Source organism: Loxodonta africana, chromosome 5, assembly GCF_030014295.1.
Source record: "Loxodonta africana isolate mLoxAfr1 chromosome 5, mLoxAfr1.hap2, whole genome shotgun sequence".
Lineage (NCBI taxonomy): Eukaryota > Metazoa > Chordata > Mammalia > Proboscidea > Elephantidae > Loxodonta > Loxodonta africana.
The window spans coordinates 44,118,181-44,138,467 of NC_087346.1; the positions used below are offsets into that span (position 1 = coordinate 44,118,181).

General features: G+C 37.6%; 1 protein-coding gene across 3 annotated transcripts in view; it reads right to left on the reverse strand.

Annotated features, from left to right (window-relative positions):
* Positions 1-20,287, reverse strand: part of TET2 (tet methylcytosine dioxygenase 2) — a 128,895-nt gene that overhangs the window by 48,370 nt on the left and 60,238 nt on the right. The window lies entirely within an intron of this gene.

The window sequence follows — 20,287 nt, forward strand, 5'->3', positions numbered from 1 at the left end:
TGCTAGATTGGAGAAAGATGTGGCAGTCTGCTTCTGTAAAGATTACAGCCTTGTAAAACCAAATAAGGCAGTTCCACCCTGTTCTATAGGGTCGCTATGAGTCAGAATAGACTCGACAACAATGGGTTTGATTTGTTTTTTTGGATAGCATTATTAGGGGATATCACTAATTCACATGTCACACTGAATACATTTAAGGCTGATATGGCCAACAGCTTGACCAACATATATACATTTGTTATCACAACTATAACCAAATCTGCTAAAGGATAAATTAGCAGCTTGTTTGAAAATGGCTTCAAATAACAGATCAGTGAATTATCCAAGTTTATGGCAGCTTTCATAGAACAAAAAAAAACAAGTATTTGTTAGAGAAACACGATTGACTAGAAAATATTATATCAATGTTCTGCCTTAACTTGTGGCTTTATTACTATTACGCTTCAATTATATTTGAATATGGAATGTACCATGTAAATTTGAAGCAATGTATACTTAAAACATCACCAACCCCCTACGCTGCAGCTTTTCTTTTCCCCTTTTTATCTTTTCCATTTTCAGTGGGTGTAAGAATTCTGATTTTAATTACCATCTTACAAATATGGCACCATAACATAAGTCCCCAAGTCTTGGGGAACATCTAGCTCAAGTGGCATAACATAGTTTATAAAGAAAATGTTCTATATTCTACTCCAGTGAGTAGCATCCGGGGTCTTAAAAGCTTATGAGTGGCCTTCTAAGATACTCCACTGGTCCCACCCCATTTAGAGCAAGGGAGAATGAAGAAAACCAAAGACACAAGGGAAGGGTTAGTCCAAAGGACTAATGGATCACAACTACCTCCACCAGACTGAGTCCAGCAGAACTAGATGGTGCCCAGCTACCACCACTGATTGCTCTGACAGGTATCACAATAGAGGGCCCCAGACAGAGCTGGAAAAAATGTAAAACAAAATTCTAACTCACACACACACAAAAGACCACACTTACTGGTCTAAGAGAGACTGGAGAATCCCTGAGAATATGGCCCCAGGACACTCTTATAGATCAGTAATGAAGTTACTCCTGAGGCTCGCCCTTCAGCCAAAGATTAGACAGGCCCATGAAACAAAATGAGACTAAATGGCACACCAGCCCAGGGGCAAGGATGAGAAGGCAGGAGGGGACAGGAAACCTGCTAAGGGGGAACCCAAGATTGAGAAGGGGAGAGTGTTGACATATCATGGTGTTGGCAACCAATGTTACAAAACAGTATGTGTATTAATTGTTTAATGAGAAACTAGTTTGCTCTGTAAACCTTCATCTAAAGTACAATAAAAAAAAATTTTTTTAATTCCCCAAGTTAAAATAAGTACTGAATTAGGATAAAGAAAAAGAAGTCAGATTAACTCATAAAGGTTACGGGACTGTAGTAAACAGAAGCAATAACATTTCTATGAAAGAATTTTGATTAAAATTCATAACAATATTTCCTTTTGATTCCCAAACTCCACATGCTGCAAAGGATACAGTGGAGTAAACATATTTTAAACATTCATTTTTTTTTTTAAGTCTTCTGCCTTAAAAGTATTAATTTCAACTCTATTTGCCTTCTTCCATTTCTCCCAGAAACTCTAATCAAACTCCAAGTTTACTAACTCTAATATTAACTGTGGAAATGTTTTACATTTTCTTTTAAAACTTCTGGTTAGTAATAAAGATCATAAAACATTCTAAGGCTAAATTTATTTTATCTGAGAGCATTAAAGTCACAGTTAACTGCTATGCGGGGAGAACAGGGTAGAAGGAAATGGTGGCAGTTCCCTAATGGGAAAGTTACTTTGGTCACATTTTGAGAAAATAGAACTCTGAATTGTCAGACATTTCTATTCAGAGGTATTGACTTACTGTTAAAATGTTACTCAAACCACCCATTTATGGTATTGCATAAAATTCAACACCGGTCTGACGAACAAGGTTACCAGTTAGAATCCCAGAATTGAATTGGCATTCTGGTCCTCTTTCAGTTTCCTAAGATTCAAAGCAAAGTCTTTAGCAAGTTTAAACGTTCTTTGTGTGGAGATGCAGCATGAAGAGATGGTGAAATCGCTGCAGCCAAGGAAAAAAGGAACTGGCTGATCTCATATTAACTGCACTCAATGCTTTGAGATGATGCTTAAAATGGCATTATTTGAGCAATGCTGGGGAAATGCTGTATTCCATTCTGTTTCTTCATTCAAAATGCTTTCAAAACCCTAGATTTTTCCTCAGAGTCCACTCTGGCATTTCCAACTTTGGAGGCCTGCCACACAGCTAACTAATTTTATTAACATTTGAAAGTACCTCCTAGCTAATTTGTTTTCAATAATGGAAAGTACACTGTGCTGAATAAGAAATTCAGGCTTTTCAGTAATATAAGTCAAATGTCACAAAGTTTAAAAAGCTCTTTCATTAATTTTCTGGCAAGTGATCATAAGATGTCACTACAGAGAGACACTAAAATAATCCATTATTTTCTATTAAAATGCTACTTAGTTAAGAAAATTAGATTTTTTAAAACGACTCATGAGACATTTTCTATAAATATAATCATGATATCCTTTATCACTATACATGCTTAACTTTTGTGGTACATTTTTTGATGCTTATTTTGAAAACTATACTTCCACTCATCATTTATTGAGACTTCTCTGTGAGCTGAGTACTATGCTAGGTGCTATGATAAACAATGATATTTGGTCATAGCGCTTTCAGGGAGCTTACACCTAAGTTAGGGGCAGATCATGGAGTTTAGTTATTCTTATTCAACGGATAGCTATATTCAAGGCACTGTTGTGGGTACTAGGAATATAGGCGTGAACAAGATAGTATGAGTTCCTTCATTAGCGAAGTTTATTCAGACCATCAAATAGACAAATAAATAAGACAATTTCAGACTGATAAGTGCTATGAAGGAAATAAACCCAGGTGACAGGATAGAGGGAAGGTAACAGGACTATTTAGATAGTACAGTTAGGAAATGTCTCTGAGCAAGTGACCTCTATCTGAATTGAATGGAAAAGCCAGTGATAGGATGAGCTGGAGGAAGAGCATTCCAGTCAAAGGGAACAAAAATACAAAGCCATTGACACATAAATAAGCTTGGCATATCTGAGCAAGAGAGAAGGGGAACGGTTTTAAGATAAGGTTAGAGATATATAAAGATAGGAGTAAGGTGTTTGGGTTATTATTTAAATCCACCGGGAAGCCAACAGAGAATATTTAGAATAGTGACATGATCTGATTTGAACCTTTAAAAGACCACTCTGGTAGTTTTGTGGAGAATGAACTGATGTATCAAGAGTAAATGCATGAAGTGGAAAGACTGCAGTCATCCAAGAAAAAAGGATGTCATGTCCTGGACTAGGGTACAGCAGTAGAGATGCAGAGAAGTAGACGGCTTTAGGGATACATTTTGGAGGCAGAACCAATACAACTTGATAATGGATTGGATGTGAAGGAGTGAATGAAAAGGAAAAAACCAGGATAATGCCTAGATTTTTCGGCTTGGGACACAGGATTGATAATTGTGCCATTTACTGAGACAGAGGGGAATAGGAAATAACATGTCTGACTGAGAAAATCATGAGTTGTTTTGAACAAGCAAAGTTTGAGATGCGTATCATCATTCAAGTGGGTACATTAGGCAGGCAGTTGAGTATAAAAGTTCAGAACTCAAGCAAGAGGTCTAAGCTGGTGATAATGTGTCAGCCAATCAACAGTATTGAAAGCAAGAAGATGAGAGAATACAGTTAGAGAAGATGGTGCAAGATTGGGTCTGGGACTCCAGAATTTAGAGAATGTAAAGAGAAACAAAGTCACCAAAGTGACCCAGCAGATGACCAGAGAGGTAGAGAGATTACCACTTGCTGGATGACCTATTTTATTCCCATGATCAATCTTCAGATCTCTATTTCTAGATCTCAGCAGAGTTTCTGATTTGAATGCAAATTGTGTACTAGTCATTTGTACTTAGATATCCTATAAGCAACTCAAACTCAACATATCCAAAACTGGATTCATTGTCTTTCATGCTTGTCATGGATTGAATTATATCCCTCAAAAAGCATGTATCAACTTGGTTAGGCCATGATTCCCAGTATTCTGTGGTGGTCCTCCATTTTTTAATTGTGATTTTATGTTACAAGGATTAGGGTAGGATTGTAACACCCTTACCAGGTTACATCCCTGATCCAATGTAAAGGGAGTTTCCCTGGGGTGTGGCCTGCACCACCTTTTATCTCTCAAGAGATAAAAGGGAAGCAAGCAGAGAGCTGGGGACCTCCTACCACAAAGACGGTAGCATCAGGACCACAGCGCGTCTTTTGGACCTGAGGTCCCTGTGCTGAGATGCTCCCAGACCAGGGGAAGACTGATGCATTACAAGGACCTTCCTCCAGAGCCAACAGAGAGAGAAAGCCTTCCCCTAGAGCTGGCGCCCTGACTTTGGACTTGTAGCCTACTAGACAGAGAATAAATTTCTCTTTGTTAAAGCCATCCACTTGTGGTATTTCTGTAATAGCAACACTAGATGACTAAGACACTGCTATACCTGTCCTCTCTTGTATATTACCTATCAGACTGAGTGGTACCATCATCTACCCAGTTACTTAAGATGCTTAATTCTTTCTTCTCTCTTACACACATCCAACCAAACACTGAATACTATGAATCTACCTTTTTACTATTTATGAAATCCATAAATTAATTATCCATTATCTTAGGCTGGGTTCTCTAGAGAAGCAAAACCAATAAAGTGCATAAACATATATACAGAGAGATTTATATCAAGAAAATGGCTAATATGGCTGTAGAGGCTAGAACATGCTAAGCCCATGCAGGTCAGGATAGAGGCCTCTCCAGAAACATGTAGCCACAGAGGTTGGGGAACCCAAGATCAGCTGGCAAGACAGCAGGTAAGCTGCTAGCTTAAGTCCTAAGAACCAGAGGCCAGATGAATAGGAGCCAGCTGCAGTATCCAGATCCAGCAGAACCCCTCGAGCCTTGCCCATTTTTATTGAATGCAGGCCACACCCCAAGGAAACTCCCTTTCAATTGACAGGCTACTCACAGCAGATCCCATAATGGAGGTGGTCACATTATATCAAATCTTATCATGGAAGTGGTCACAACATCATATGACTGCCAAGTACATCATAACTGCCAAACCATTGAGATTCATGGCCACACGACCCCAATGATCACATCCATAAATCCATAAATCATTATGGTCATGCTGCCACTATATCATTCCTGGATTGCTTCAACAACTCCCTAAGTGGACTTCCTGCCTCAAGTCTTGTTCACCTTCTACCTATTCTCTACACTGAAGTCCAATTCTGACCATAGTCACACTTCTATTCACTTAAAGGCCTTCAAGAGGACCTCTTAGCCCTCAGTAAAAATCATACCCCTTAATATGGCCCTAAAGCCTTTAAGATCTAGCCCTGGTTTTCTTTCCAACCTTTTCTCTCATCCAGTTTGCCTAATTCCATATTGATATATGCTTAATTTATAGTTCATTTAACACACCACACTCTCTCTTGCCACTGAGCCTTTGCATATGCTGGCCCCTCTGACTGTAACACATCTTCCCCATGTTTCTCCTTGTTACCTTCTCACTTTGGATAAATTAACTTTTACTCGTTCTATTCTATTCTGGTATTCATGTAGAATGACTTTCCAAATGCTCTTCAGGATATTCCAAGCACACCGTATATTTCTCCTCATCATAGCACTTAACAGACTATACTGTATTCGCCTACTGTTTTATCTGCATTCTCCAGACTTAAACTCCTTGCTTAAGAGTTGTGTCTGTGGGCTTCACAGTCATAACTACAATACTTAATTCTATACCTGGCAGAAAGCAGACACTCAATATTTTTTGAATGAATGAATGACTCTGTATATACATATTCTCTCTTTTATTGGTTTATAGGAATCTTAAAATACTTAGCAATTGTACCTTTTAACACAGTAGATATTCAGAAATATTTTCGAAGTATGTTGTTATTGGTGGTGCCGTCGATCTGATTCTAACTCATAGTGACCCTGTGATAGAGTAGAACTGCCTCATATGGTCTTCTTGACTAATCTTTACAGACGGAGATCACCAAATCTTTGTCCTGCAGAGCAGTTAGGTGGCTTTGAACTGCCAATCTTTTGCTTAGAAGCTGAGAGCTTAACTATTGTGCCACCATAGAAACAGGAACACTGATTTCAGTGACTAAGAGCATAAATAACAGGGACAAAACAGTTCTACAAAGTATTGTAGGTGTAGATAAAATATCACTTAGGAAAAATGACACCTAGTTATTGAGTTAGCAATAAAGGAGAATCAAGTTTAAGTCTCTTCTCAAACATGTTTATTTTCACAACACAGGTCTCAACATTATAGAAGAAAAAATTCTCGCAAAACCACTTTGACAATAAAGAGGATTCAGAGTTTATTATTTTTTCACACATGGGCTGAAAAGTGCAAGTCCCTCACGTAGGGCCCTGAAGCCCTAAATTCCCTTGGTGATCCCCCTTGTCACCACTAACAAGGTTTGTACTTCTTTGACTCAGTTTTTCTTAACTTCGTAGGGGTAAATTCCCCCATCTCAGAGGCTGGCACGCACAGGTAAGCAGCAGGGATTCAAATATTGCTTGTTGACTGTATGAAAATAGAATAGATATGATTATTCTTGATAGACTTCACGGAAACCCTGGTGGTGTAGTGTTAAGACCTACAGCTGCTAACCAAAAAGTTGGCTGTTTGAATCCACCAGGTGCTCCTTGGGATCCCTATGGGGTAGTTCTCTACTCTGTCCCATAGGGTCGATATGAATTGGAGCTGACTTGACGGCAATGGTTTTGGGTGGGTAGACTTTACTGTAAAAAAATAAACAAACCTGAAACAGTGGTGTCACTAGGATTGTGCCACCCAGTGTGGTAACTCATGGTGCCCCATGCCCCCATGGACTTCCTCCCGTACCAGATCATACAGAATCCTTAGTAACGTTTTTTGTACTAATGTTACTCATAAATCGTAATTCTCGCGTATCATGCCTTTTCCTCTAATTATTACTTCAGTCTCAAAAAAGTTATTGATACAGGTTCACAAATACTAAGTTCTACAATACTGTAACTAAAACACCAGAAAACCTGACAAAATCACTGACTGTAAAAATACTGGCAGCAAGAAAACAGTGTGTGCTTGTAGCACATGCAGACAAAACCATGTGACTTGAACCGTTGTTGTAATTGGGTAATAATGACAGCTCTGACCCCAGGGCATTAGAAGTGTTGAAAAATGAATTAGCATAGAGTTTTAGCCTTGTAAGCTATACTGACACATGTAAGCTGGGCTTACAAAAAATGTTTTTGTTGTTAAAACTACAGGGATATTTTATATATTATTTTTTATAATAAATTTCTGCTAACATACTGCACAAAAATTTTATAGACAGCCATTTTGGTGTCACCCCTCTGACAGTGTCACCTAGTTCAGTCTTCACCCCCATGTCCCCCAGTGACACTAGTGACCTAAATGCTAGTAAAATACCTACAAATATTATACCTCAACTACAGGGGGGAAATCTTAGCACTACTCAGATTATTATAAATAAACTTTTTAAGGTTTCTGTTTCTGTTTAAAACAGTTATTTCATGGCTAGCTACAAATTTAACATTTCTGAATTTTCTTAGAGACCTATTATAATATTCTCACTGTGGATGTATAAAACCACAGATTTTAATTCTATTAAACACACGAAATAAGGGAGAAATCTGCTGTCAGATATCTGTTTTGTATCCATTGTGGCAAACCAACCTGGAATAGGTATTATTTCAGTTACAAGAAAGTTGTTGGAAGTACATCATTTCAGCCACAGACCTGAATAAATAGGTACACAGCATTTAAGCCTCTAGGCCTGGAAGTGAATCCAGCTGACTGTGTAACATAAAGGTGCAAAGTAGGTGGGCTTTGAGCCCAGGCTCGGCCACAATTTCTCAGTCAGGGTTGCCTGTTGCCTTTGATTCTGACCCATAGCCACCCTAGAGAACAGAGTGGAACTGCCCCATAGGGTTTCCAAGGAGCAGCTGATGGATTTGAACTGCCGACCTTTTGGTTGGCAGGTGTATCACTTAACCACTGCACCACCGGGCTCTTATTTCCTTCCATATAGGGCTGAAGACTCATTTTTGATCTAGAAATCTAGCATTATACTTGACTCATCCTAAAACAAATTTTCAAACTTCAGATATTCTTAATATTCTCAGACTTAACTTGGAGTTATATTGGAACAAACTTTATAGCCCTAGCTGAACAACTCATACCTGGAGTGAACACTGAAGGTTAACGTATAAACAATACTCACACAGGCATTTATCCCAGTGTATTCAGTTCCACCGGAAGCACCCTTCACCCAAAAATATACACCATGCATGAGTATCTATTTGTATTTTTGCAGTGCAAATTGTATCTTATCAAATACCAAACATAATTAAACTGGCGTGCACTTTGATTGTTTTCCAGCAGATGTTAAAATTTAATAGCTTTGCCCCTTTATTCCTGTTTTACTCTAAAACACTTATCACTATTTGAACTTGGCATTACATTTGCTGACAGTTCAGTTCTTTGGTGGAAGGAGACTGGTTTTAATTGGTACCAAGTTTCCTGCTGTTTCCTCTTTGTTATGGCAGGTCACTGTGTCAAAAACAGGAAGACACCACAGAAAAGAATTAATGCTAAATTAATCCAAAAGTTTGAGATTAATTGGAAACATTATCTATGCACCACTATGCCCTTAGCCCCTTCCTACTTTACTCTTCTTCTTCATTCTATAAGCTAGTAAACAAAGTTGGGCATGCTCAGCAACTTTTCGATAGTTGGAAAAGATTCAAGATTATAAAAAGGTTAAGTGGTAAAATAGAGATGCCTTGATTAGTTTTTTTTAGTTTAACTTGTTGCACGTAAAAATCAAATCTCCATGTGTCCCTTGTACTTCACATAAAGGTAAGAAAAATAATTGGACGATAAAAATAAATAAGAAAACTAGAGTTTCCCAGTATAGGAAATTGATTTTTCAGAGGACTCAATATGTAACTCAGAGGGATATGTTGGGGAATCCTGCTCAGTAATGGCCATTTGGGTTGTTCAGAAATTAATATCTACCAGTTTCCACCAAAATAAAAAGCATAGGAAAATATTCTGACACTTCAGAAGAGTAAATTAAATTTTGTTCATATCCCTGTGAACTTTATTTATTCTACTAATGCCTAATTGTATACTGAAGGTATTTATAGTGGCTTCATGGCTTCAAGAGCAGAAAAGATTGACTTAAAGGGAAGTGGCTGGGCTCTTTCCCCTCTGAAACCATAGAAGTACAGAGTTGCCATCACTACTGATCATTTTAGTTCCTTCTTATGTTCCCTGAGTACAGACACTGAAACCTAAGCATGGCCAAAATAAACTGAATGCTCCTCTCCACTTGTCTTTCAGAATTCCCTCCTCCTTCCACTTTCAACATACCAGAGGAACTAGGCAATCTAGGACCTTGCTTAAAACCTGTTAGTTATTCTGGATGCACTTCAAATCATATCAAATCCATAGCACCTCCAGTTTCAGTTCTTCACTCCATTCTCCGTTTATGCAATAAAGAATGGCATTGTTTAATGTTTTCATGTTTGTGTAAAAGAAGTCCCATGTAGTATTAAGTTTACTATCTGTCTTAGTTATCTAGTGCTGCTTTAACAGAAATACCACAAGTGGATGGCTTTAACAAAGATAAATTTATTTCCTCAGAGTAAAGTAGGCTAAAAGTCCAAATTCAGGGCATCAGCTTCATGGGAAGGGTTTCTCTGTTGGTCTTCTCATCAATCTTCCCTCAGACTAGGAGATTCTCTGCACAAGGACTCTAGGTCCAAAGGACTCGCTCTGCTCCCGGCACTGCTTTCTTGGTGGCATGAGGTCCCCCCTCTTTGCTTCCTTCCCTTTTCTTTTTATCTCTTGAGAGATAAAAGGTGGTGAAGGCCATACCTCAGGGAAATTCCCTTTACATTGGATCAGGTATGTAACCTGTGTAAGTGTGTTACAATCCCATCCTAATCCTCTTTAACAAAAAATTACAATTGCAAAATGGAGGATGACCACAAAATACTGGAAATCGTGGCCCTAGCCAAATTGATACATGTATTTTTCGGGGGATACAATTCAATCTATGACACTATCCACACTAAAGACTCATAAAATGATGAATTTCTGTCTTAATTTCCTCATACATTATGGCATTAATTCCTAAGCTTTGAGATCTCTTTGAGAATCTTATGAAAGCGACTGGTCCCTCTTCTAGCAAACTTGATGTAAAATTTTCAGGGAGCTTATAGATTCCCATAAGCTAAGGTTTGGAATCCCCATAAATGAAAGATTTTAGCTCTTCGGTTTCATTTGAAGAGTTCCCCTTAAGTCTGAAATGTAAAAAACTTTATTCCCAATCGTGTTTTAAAAGATTTGGCTTATTTTTGTCCCTGTGAGACTGACTGATAATTTATTCTCTCTTCTTGAAAAGCCTACTTTCTATTTAAATTTCCTTGAAAGTAATATTCAACATTAAATCCATTTAAGGAGCTAATTTCCATCATGCTCAGGAACAAAATTAGGCTGAGGTCTTGTAGAGAAGTAGCAACATAAGAGCAGGCACCCAACGCTCTCTTCCCAGTAACTGATTAAAATAATCAAGGAAAGAAATTTGGAAAATATCCTGCATCATCACTAAAACACCAGGGAATAGTATCAGCTGAGAGGTAAAAATTTTGAGGAATTTCTGGATAAAATGCAGATGAATTCACATTACAGGGTATCACCAAGAGCCTAATCATAAACCTTCTTCCCAAGCTAGTTGTGAAGTGCTATAGAAAAAATAAGTAAAGAAAGCCCTCACAGACTGTCCCAAGAACCCCTTATTCGGAGGGCATGGTTGGAGTAGAGAGAGCTAACAGGAGACAGGGAAACCTTGCCATTGGAGTCTTCCATCCCTGCACCATGGCTGACAGGGAAACGGCCACAATAAATAGAAACTCAACAGTGCTGTGGTATCTCTCACTGAGCTACTTACTCTGTGGCAGGCTCACAGATATGGGGAAGATGTCCTCCAAGCCAAAGAGTCCCCTTCTAACGTACAAGAGCAGGGGTAAAGGTGAGGGAAGCTTTGGAGAAATAGGTATCTCTTACTTCACCACAAAGCAGCAGTGCCGAGGAAAGGGAATATGCACAAACTCACCAGACAGAACATCTGTGAGAGATAGGACTCCTCTCTAGCCTGGCTTCTCAATCAGAGTGGGGTCATCTTGACATTAGGGCTTACGGGGTAGGGGCCGGGGTCCCAATGGGATATAGCTCTTCCCCAACTAGGTGGGCTGAAGCAACAAAAAAGGAAGTCAGAGATCATACATTATAAACCTAGACTAGAGGGCAGGACAAGCAAAAGAGAGAGAAAACAATTCCAAAAAGCTGATCTCTTTAACAATATTTTCAACAAATAGAAAAAATGCTTCACAGTGATAATGTTCTAAATACTCCACTAAAAGCATGTTTACACTTTTACAGGGTTAGGTGAACCAGCCCTCCTTCAAAGACTGTGTGTGTGCACGCGCGCGTGTGCACGTGTACGTGTGTGCGTGCGTGTGTGTGTGTGTAGGGCAAATCCATTATGGCACCTATGGGCTGGCAGTTTGAATGCACCAGCGGCTCCTTGGAAACCCCACAGGGTAGTTCTACTCTGTCCTATAGGGTCACTATGAGTCGGATTCGACTCAAGAGCACACAACAACAACAATCGGGGGGGCGGGGGCGCTTCTACTAAAATAAAAAATAAGCATACTACCAGACAGAAGAACATGTTTTCAGACATGATTTGCTTAGTTTTCTAGAAATGTATCTTAAGACTTCATGTGCCTTAACCTGCCAAGGAAACATTTTATACAGGTAGTCCCCAATTTAGGAAGTACAGCACTTAGGACTGTATTTTTTTTTGGGGGGGGGGTACATCAGATTGTTAGCAGTATGCACTACATACAATGTTGCAGTGTGTAATTTGCTGATGTTATCATTCTTATGTCAACCCTCCCAAAACAAATACCAGATTTATAAAGATATTGATAATAAAAGGCAATAATGAAAACTTAAAAAAAAAAAGGTATTTGACCTACGTCAGAACCAACTTAAGACAGAATCATCAGAACTGAACCCCATTGTAAGTCACGGACTGACTGTATGTCCTCTTTGAAACAACAGATGAATGATTAAAGTAGAAAACTGACATTAATAAGGACCAGCAAAGTTAAGCAAAATGTTAGTTGTCATAATTCCACAGCAAAAATACAAAACAGGAGAAGCAAAAAAAACAGAATTAATGCTTGCAGATAATAAAATTAGTCAAGTGGAGAATAAGCTAAGGAGATTCTTATTTCTTTTCCTAAATAACTCTGCTCAAAGAAGAGAGCAAAACTTTGAAATAAAGAATTTTTAAAAATAATAGTAATGTGTACAGCACATCTCAAAATGCATGGGCTGTAGCGAAATAACTAGAGTCTTAAAACCTTTTATTAACAAAATGAAATTTAATAAAAATAAATTACGTAAGCATCCTAACCCAGTAATTTGGGAAAACAAAACAAAGCAAACTTGAGCATGGAATGAAAAACCAATTAACAAACCACAAGAGATTAATAATTATATATATATGGCTTAATAAATAAATCCAAAAGTAGGTTCCTTGAAAAAGAATCCAGTGAATAGAAAAACCAATCACTAACACAATTAAAAACAAAACAAAACAAAACACATAACTAAAGAAAATTTGTGTAGACAGAGATGACGTATCTCCATATATACCCATTGCTGTCTAGTCGATGCTGACTGATGGCGACCTTACAGAACAGAATAGAACTGGCCCATAGGGTTTCCGTGGCTGTAAATCTTTACAGAAGCAGACTGCCACATCTTTCTCCCACAGAGCAACTGGTGGGTTTAAACCACTGACCTTTCGGCTAGCAGCCAGGCGCTTTAACCACTGGGCCACCGGGGCTCCTTATCTCCATAAACGGAGACTATTAAAAGAATAATAAAATGATACATACTTTAGATAATAAATTTAAAAACCTAGATAGATTGAATGGTGTTACAGGGAAATATATACTGCTAAAATCATCTCAAGAAGGAGTATAAAACCTAAATAAATTTATACCTATGGAATAAAATCTTTAAACATTTCAAATTATTACCCTGTAATCAGGCCCAGAGCCCAGTATACTCACAGATAACTCTGTCAACTTTCCAAGAAACCTATAAATCTTTCTCATGTTATTTAAATTTTACCAAGCACAGAAAAAGAAGAGAAAGCTAACAGACCTCTCCATTGGTAAATTATTCTGAGCAATTGAGAGCACTTTTTACGATCAACTCTATGCCTGATACTGCATGATGTCTATATTTTTAGGCACTAACTCATCGCCATCGAGGTGTTTTTGACTCATAGCAACCCTATGGTTAATCATTCAAATATCTATTAAGTACCTGGTATGTACTAAGAACATGAGATTCTAACCTGTAGACAAGGGAGATGCTTAAAACATCAAAAGGATAATATGGGATTAGTTCTCTAAAAGATTACATGTGTACCACATGCTCTGGAGACACAGAAAAAGAATGGGAATAAATTTGCTTCAGTGAGTTGGGAATGACTTCACAGAGGTTGTGGATTCCCCATTATAATTAAACAAAAGTTACTCAAATCTTGCCCAAGACATTTCCTCAACACCTTTAATCATGGCTCTGACTCGGTGTTGCCTACTGCTTGGCAGCATCAGTACTCTACTTAAGAGTTCAGGTAAGTGTGTTTCCCAAAGCTGGGTACTCCTGTTCTGTGTGATGTAATATACAAAGGCCTTTCTCTGACACTAAGCACATTCAACTCCCAACTGATTAAAGTATTATTTAAGATACTAAAAAAAAATTGGGGGAATATGATTATTCTATTACGTTCATAGCTTAAAACCCTCTCCTACTACTTTCTTTTCCAACTGTCCTCTAAACTAATTTGGTGCTTTGTGTATTTTGGTAAAATTATATAAGCCAAATATGAATTTTTGTGGTCTATATAGGGTTGGGGAAACCCTGGTGGCATAGTGGTTAAGTGCTATGGCTGCTAACCAAAAGGTCAGCAGTTCAAATCTGCCAGGCACTCCTTGGAAACTCTATGGGGCAGTTCTACTCTGTCCTAGAGGGTCACTATGAGTCAGAATTGACTCGACAGTGCTGTTTTTTTGGGGGTATATAGGGTTGGAAGTAATTCTTAGTATAAGATGATCATATGGCGCTTATTTTTTTCCCAAATCTTATATGATACTGAGAAATACCACATTTCCCGCTCTTCCTTATTCAATAAATCAATGATAATCATTCTTCATCCAGCAAACACTTACTGGTTATCTACCATATGCCAAGCACAGTGCTGGGAATCCAAACAGAAATAAGTCCAAGCGTTCCAGGAGCTGGAACTGAAATGCTCATCAGGCCATTTTCAATTTACATGGATGACTATACAGTTAAATGTTTCCAAAGACATTTCTTAAGACATTTTCAAACATCTGGCCAGGTATATCCAATTATACTTGATACTTTTATTTACTCATACTTTGCCTTGTTCCAGAAAATGTTATATTTACTGTTTTCATTTTGCCTGCTATAGCTAACAGTCATTCCATGTCTTCACAATAAAATCTTTGTGGCATTAATAAGATATCCACTACTTTGTTGACAGTAATTCTGTTCAAAAACTATGGAACCCAAAGAGTGGTACTTTCTCCTCGGTATATTACAAATAATGAAAAGAGAAAAAGCCAAGCCTGGCTCTAAAAAGTAGGTAAGAGTATGGTGCAAAATAAAGGCTTAATGTAGCCATGGATTGAATTTACGATGTTACGAAAAATACTAGATATCTTTAGAAGAGGCCAGTAATTTAGAAGAAGCTGATAAACTATTGCCTTTGAGGGAAAACAAAATTTCAGAGAAGAAAACAAACACCAACATACTGAAGAACAATGAGTAATTTAAAAAAATGTTTACTGTATTTCTTTAAGCTTAGTAATAACTAAAAACCAAAAACCAAACCCGTTGCCATAGAGTCAATTCCAATTTATAGCGACCCTGTACAACAGAGTAGAACTGCAACACAGAGTTTTCAAGGAGCGCCTGGTGGATTCGAACTGCTGACTCTTTGGTTAGCAGCTATAGCACTTAACCACTATGCCAACAGGGTTTCCTAGTCATACCTAAGAGCTTATGAAATGATTACAAGAGAAAAACCATGTATTGCAGATTTGTCAGAGGTAGTATTAACAGTAAAAAAAGAATTAGGAGTCACAGGTCCTAATGCACAGTGGGAGACCCTGGTGGCGTAGTGGTTAAGTGCTACAGCTGCTAACCAAAGGGTCCGCAGTTCGAATCCGCCACGCGCTCCTTGGAAACTCTATGTGGCCGTTCTACTCTGTCCTATAGGGTCCCTATGAGTCGGAATCGACTCAACGGCACTGGCTTTTTTTTAATGCATAGTGGTTAGGAGCTACAGCTACTAACCAAAAGGTCGGCAGTTCAAATTTACCAGGTGCTTCCTGGAAACTCTATGTGACAATTCTACTTTGTCCTATAGGGTCACTATGAGTTGGAATTGACTCGATGGCAATTTTTGGTTTTTTAAAGAGGTATTTGTAGTGACACCATTAATTCACCTCTCCACCCAGAAGCAGCCCTCTCACCTTTCTGAAGACTCAGGCTTCTCAAGGACAAGGAAAAACAGAATTAATCAGCTTTTCATATTATTTTTAGCATTACCCATTCATTAAAGAAAATAAATACATGTTATTTATCCACAGTCTGTGTAAGTCCTCTGTAATAATACATTAAAGTTTGGAGATAGTTACGTAGGGATATATTTTTGTGTATTTGTAGCTCAGGCAACTAGCTCATTGGACATATGTCTATGTGCACAATATGTCAAGTATTATTAAGAAAATGGAGACAGGTGTTATCTGGCAAAATGTGCGGTAATTTTCAGGGTCATACAAACCTCGAGGACAGAAACTGGTAATCATAGATTTTGGATAAAGGTGTCCTATTAATGATAACAGATTTAATTATATTGGCAGAAATTCAACTCTAGCCCCACCTTGGAAGTGACCTTCTATTACTTTATACTTGGTTTAACATAATCCATAATTAGCAGTCTAAAATTCTCAGTAAAATAAAGTTAAAAAAAACAACAAATTCTCACAAATGAACAATACTTCTATTTATTAAGACATCTGTTTAAATATTATCAATATTTTATTTATTAAAAGCTATAGTAACTGAGCACTACAATGGGAACAAACATAAACATAGCACCATTGCAGACACACACATACAATTTACCATTTTCAAATCAGTTTTTTTTTTTTGCCTTATATCTATTGTGCTATTTAATATTAATGCATGAAAATAAACTTTGTAGGGAATACCTTGCATTAACAAGTGAACAAGTAAGATGTATAAACATGACCCACTTCAGTAGGAAAAGATTTCTTCTCAATTATATGTTTGGGAAAGAAAATGGTGCCTTTTTTTTGAAGAAGAGGTGATTTTGTTTTAAAGGCTGATTCATCCAACTTTTAAAAATGTATACATGTAATGTTTCCAAATTAAATTCTTGATTTGCAGGTATTAAATGATTCAGATAAATAGCTGGATTTAAAGGGAATTCTCAGACTTTAAAGGACAGAAGTATTCAACAACAGGGGTTTCAATCCTAGTACTATCAAGTGTCTTAAGACGTCATTATCTCATACCCATAAAACTTGGGGGTCGAACATAAAACAAAACAAGCATAAACACCTGAAATCAAAGTCAACCTTCTTTCTCATTCTGATTAAAAGTATGACCTCGGAGTCAAAAATGATATATATTCATACCTAAGAAACAGCCTTTGACCTCATTTACTAATAAGCAGGAAGAAGTTTTCCCAGACCCTAGAGGAAAATGAAGAGCAGTTAAAGAGTTGTTCTTGTGTAGTGCTGAGTCAATTTCAACTCATAGTGACCCTACAGGGCAGAGGAGAATTGCCCTGTAGGGTTTCCTAGGCTGTAATCTTTACAGGAGCAGATGACCAGGTCTTTGCTTCATGGAGTAGCTCTGGGTTTGAACTGCCCACCTTTCATTTAGCAGCCAAATGCTTAACAATTGCACTATTAAGGCTCCTAGTTAAAGACTTAAAAAAAAAAAAAAAAACTGGGAGTAAATGAGGTAAAAATGTAGACAGTAGTTAAATGAACATACAAAGAGTAGGGATGTAGCAGAAATTTTTAATAAATATACCATTTAGTAGATTCGCAAAATAAAACTTTTAAAGGGATTTTCCCAAATAAAAATAGTTGACAAACTGAGGCTTAGGGAAACAATAGTGGAATTTTAAAATTTATTCACATTTTTTTTTTCTCAAAAAAAAAAAAAAACAAAAACCCATTGTAGTGGAGTTGATTCCGACTCATTGCGAACTATAGCAGCCCTATAGGACAAAGCAGAACTGCTCTATAGGGTTTCGAAGGAGCGGCTGGTGAATTCGAACTGTTGACCTTTTGGTTAGCAGCCGAGTTCTTAACTACTGCACCACCAGGGCTCCATTTTTCTCTAAAGTTCTTTTAAAACAAATTCACAGCTCCTCCTACCAATATCGAAACCAAAACCAAATCCATTCCCATCAAATTGATTCCAACTCATAGCAACCTTATAACCAATTTCTGTCAAGTTGATTCTGACTCACAGCAATCCAATAGGACAGGGTAGAACTGCCCCACAGGGTTTCCAAGGAGCAGGTGGTGGATTGGAACTGCCAACTTTTGGTTAGCAGCTGAATGCTTAACCACTGTACAACCAGGACTCTGCAGAACAGAATAAAACTGTCCCTGTAAGGGTTTCAAGGCTATAAATCTTTACAGAAGCAGACTGCCACATCTTTCTCCCCCACAGAGCTGCTGTTGGATTTGAACTGCTGACTTTTCTGTTAGTAGCCAAGCCCTTAACCACTGTGCCCTTATATCTTTTGACCCTCATTAGACCAAACATGAAAACCCTGGTGGCACAGTGGTTAAATGCTACGGCTGCTAACCAAAAGGTCAGCAGTTTGAATCTACCAGGTGCTCCCTGGAAACTCTATGGAGCAGTTCTACTCTGTCCTATAGGTTTGCTAAGAGTTGGAATCCACTCGACAGCAATGGGTTTGGTTTTTGGTTTGGACCAGACATTCTCGTGTTTCTATTATCTATTATTCCCGATAAATTGATTATGTGGAAAATAAGTCTACCAATGGGCCAGAGATGAAAAGTGGATTATCTGCAGATCCAGTGGGACAGTGTTTTCTCTTCCTTAAGTAAAGGCAAAAGTAACCACAAATTCCTAAGTGAGAAAATTGCTTCTACACATTCAAGCCTACCTTCTAATACATGCTTAAGTCCATGATTCATCACAGTGTCCAATCACTGAGCAAATGCCTTCAAAAAATTTAAGTTTGGCAAGACCAGGCCAGTTCAATAGTTCAATGTTTGTCTTTTTTTTTGGAAATGGTTAAGGATTGCGTTGTAACCTTCTTCAGTTGCCTACCTTAAAGTGCAAAAATCCCAGGGCTACCAGTTGCAAATATAAAACCAGCTTTTAAAAGTTCTAAAACTATGGCATTGTATCTTGCGAGTGGATCCTTTTCTTTTACAAAGTAAGATATGAAATGACTTCACCTTCCAGAGGAGAAAGTTAAAAATAGAGAAAATACAGTACTTCACAAATGGAAGTTGTTCTAAGTTTTAGGTGGGATTTTAATTAAAAAATTATGACTTGTTCTCTCAGTGATAACCCACGTTTTAAAAAGAAATTATATCAACATTTTAATCAGTAATATCAAAGAAAACATAAAAGTCATGTTGCAAAATCTATAGAGGAAATGAGAGAGAGAAGGAGAAGGTATATGTGTATAAACTAAGACATTGAATGGAAAAAAGATTTTCATAAATTCCATTAGGCTTAAAGGAGAGCAGGCCAAAAGTAGCAACATGGAATTTAACACACTAAATATGGAATCTTTGAACACTAGAAAATTATGATCACTAAGTGATCGGCTGGTTATGTGAAAAAAAAAAAAAACCCACAAACAAGAGTTTGGGGACTGAAACTTCAATGTGATTAAACAATATGGTCTTGCTGTGAAAAAAAGGAAGTGTACTCTGGGACTATATTAATAGATTTGCAGTATCCAGAGAGGGACTCTACGATGATCTAATCATGTCTAAAATACCAAATACCAAATTTTAATATTTAAGGGACCAGTAACTGAAAAAGAAGGAAGACTGGTGGCACAACGGTTAAGTGCTTAGCTGCTGACTGAAAGGCTGGCAGTTGAAACTCACCCAGCAGCTTTGAGGGAGAAAGACCTGGCCATCTGCTACCATAAGGATTACAGCTGACAAACCCTGTGAAGCAGTTCTACTCTGTCACATGGAGTTACTATGAGTCAGAATTGACTCAACAGCACCTAATAAAAACAAGTGAAAAGGGATGCAGCAAAAGACCTAGGGTAGCATATTCTAGATCACCATGATACTCAACTATAGAACCTTCTAAAAATGTACTGAATTAGTGAGTTTCCCATTTTTGAAGAATCGAAGAAGGGGCTAGACATCTTACTTTTTACAAAGACTGAAAAGAGCATTTCTGCATGTATGGAAAGGGAATTCGTTTCTTCAAACTTTAAAATGTATTTGAAGAATTAAAATAAAATACATTTTAAGAACTTTAAAATTCCTCCCAGATGATAGGAATAGCAATTTTTTTATAAACACTTAGATTCTTATGGATGTAGGAAACATTCTGTTCTCCTTTTAATTTCCTGGCTACTTCTTTCTCCCTATTTCCTCTTTCTGTATCCTTTAACTAGCCTCAATAAAGATTTGAACGTAGCATTTTATGATATATTTCAGTTGTATGACCCATATTAATGACGAGAAGTATCTACTACATCATAATAAAAACTAAGTATAAAAAACATTTTGATATTTTTCTCTCTACGGGACAATGGTCCCTTCACTCAATGAAAAGAAATATTTATTAAATACATTTAGGCAGGTATTTCCACCTTGTTACTCTAGAGAAACTAAGAGAATAAGTATCATAGTAATTTCAATTCTTAAAATGTCTTAAAAGTGACTGACT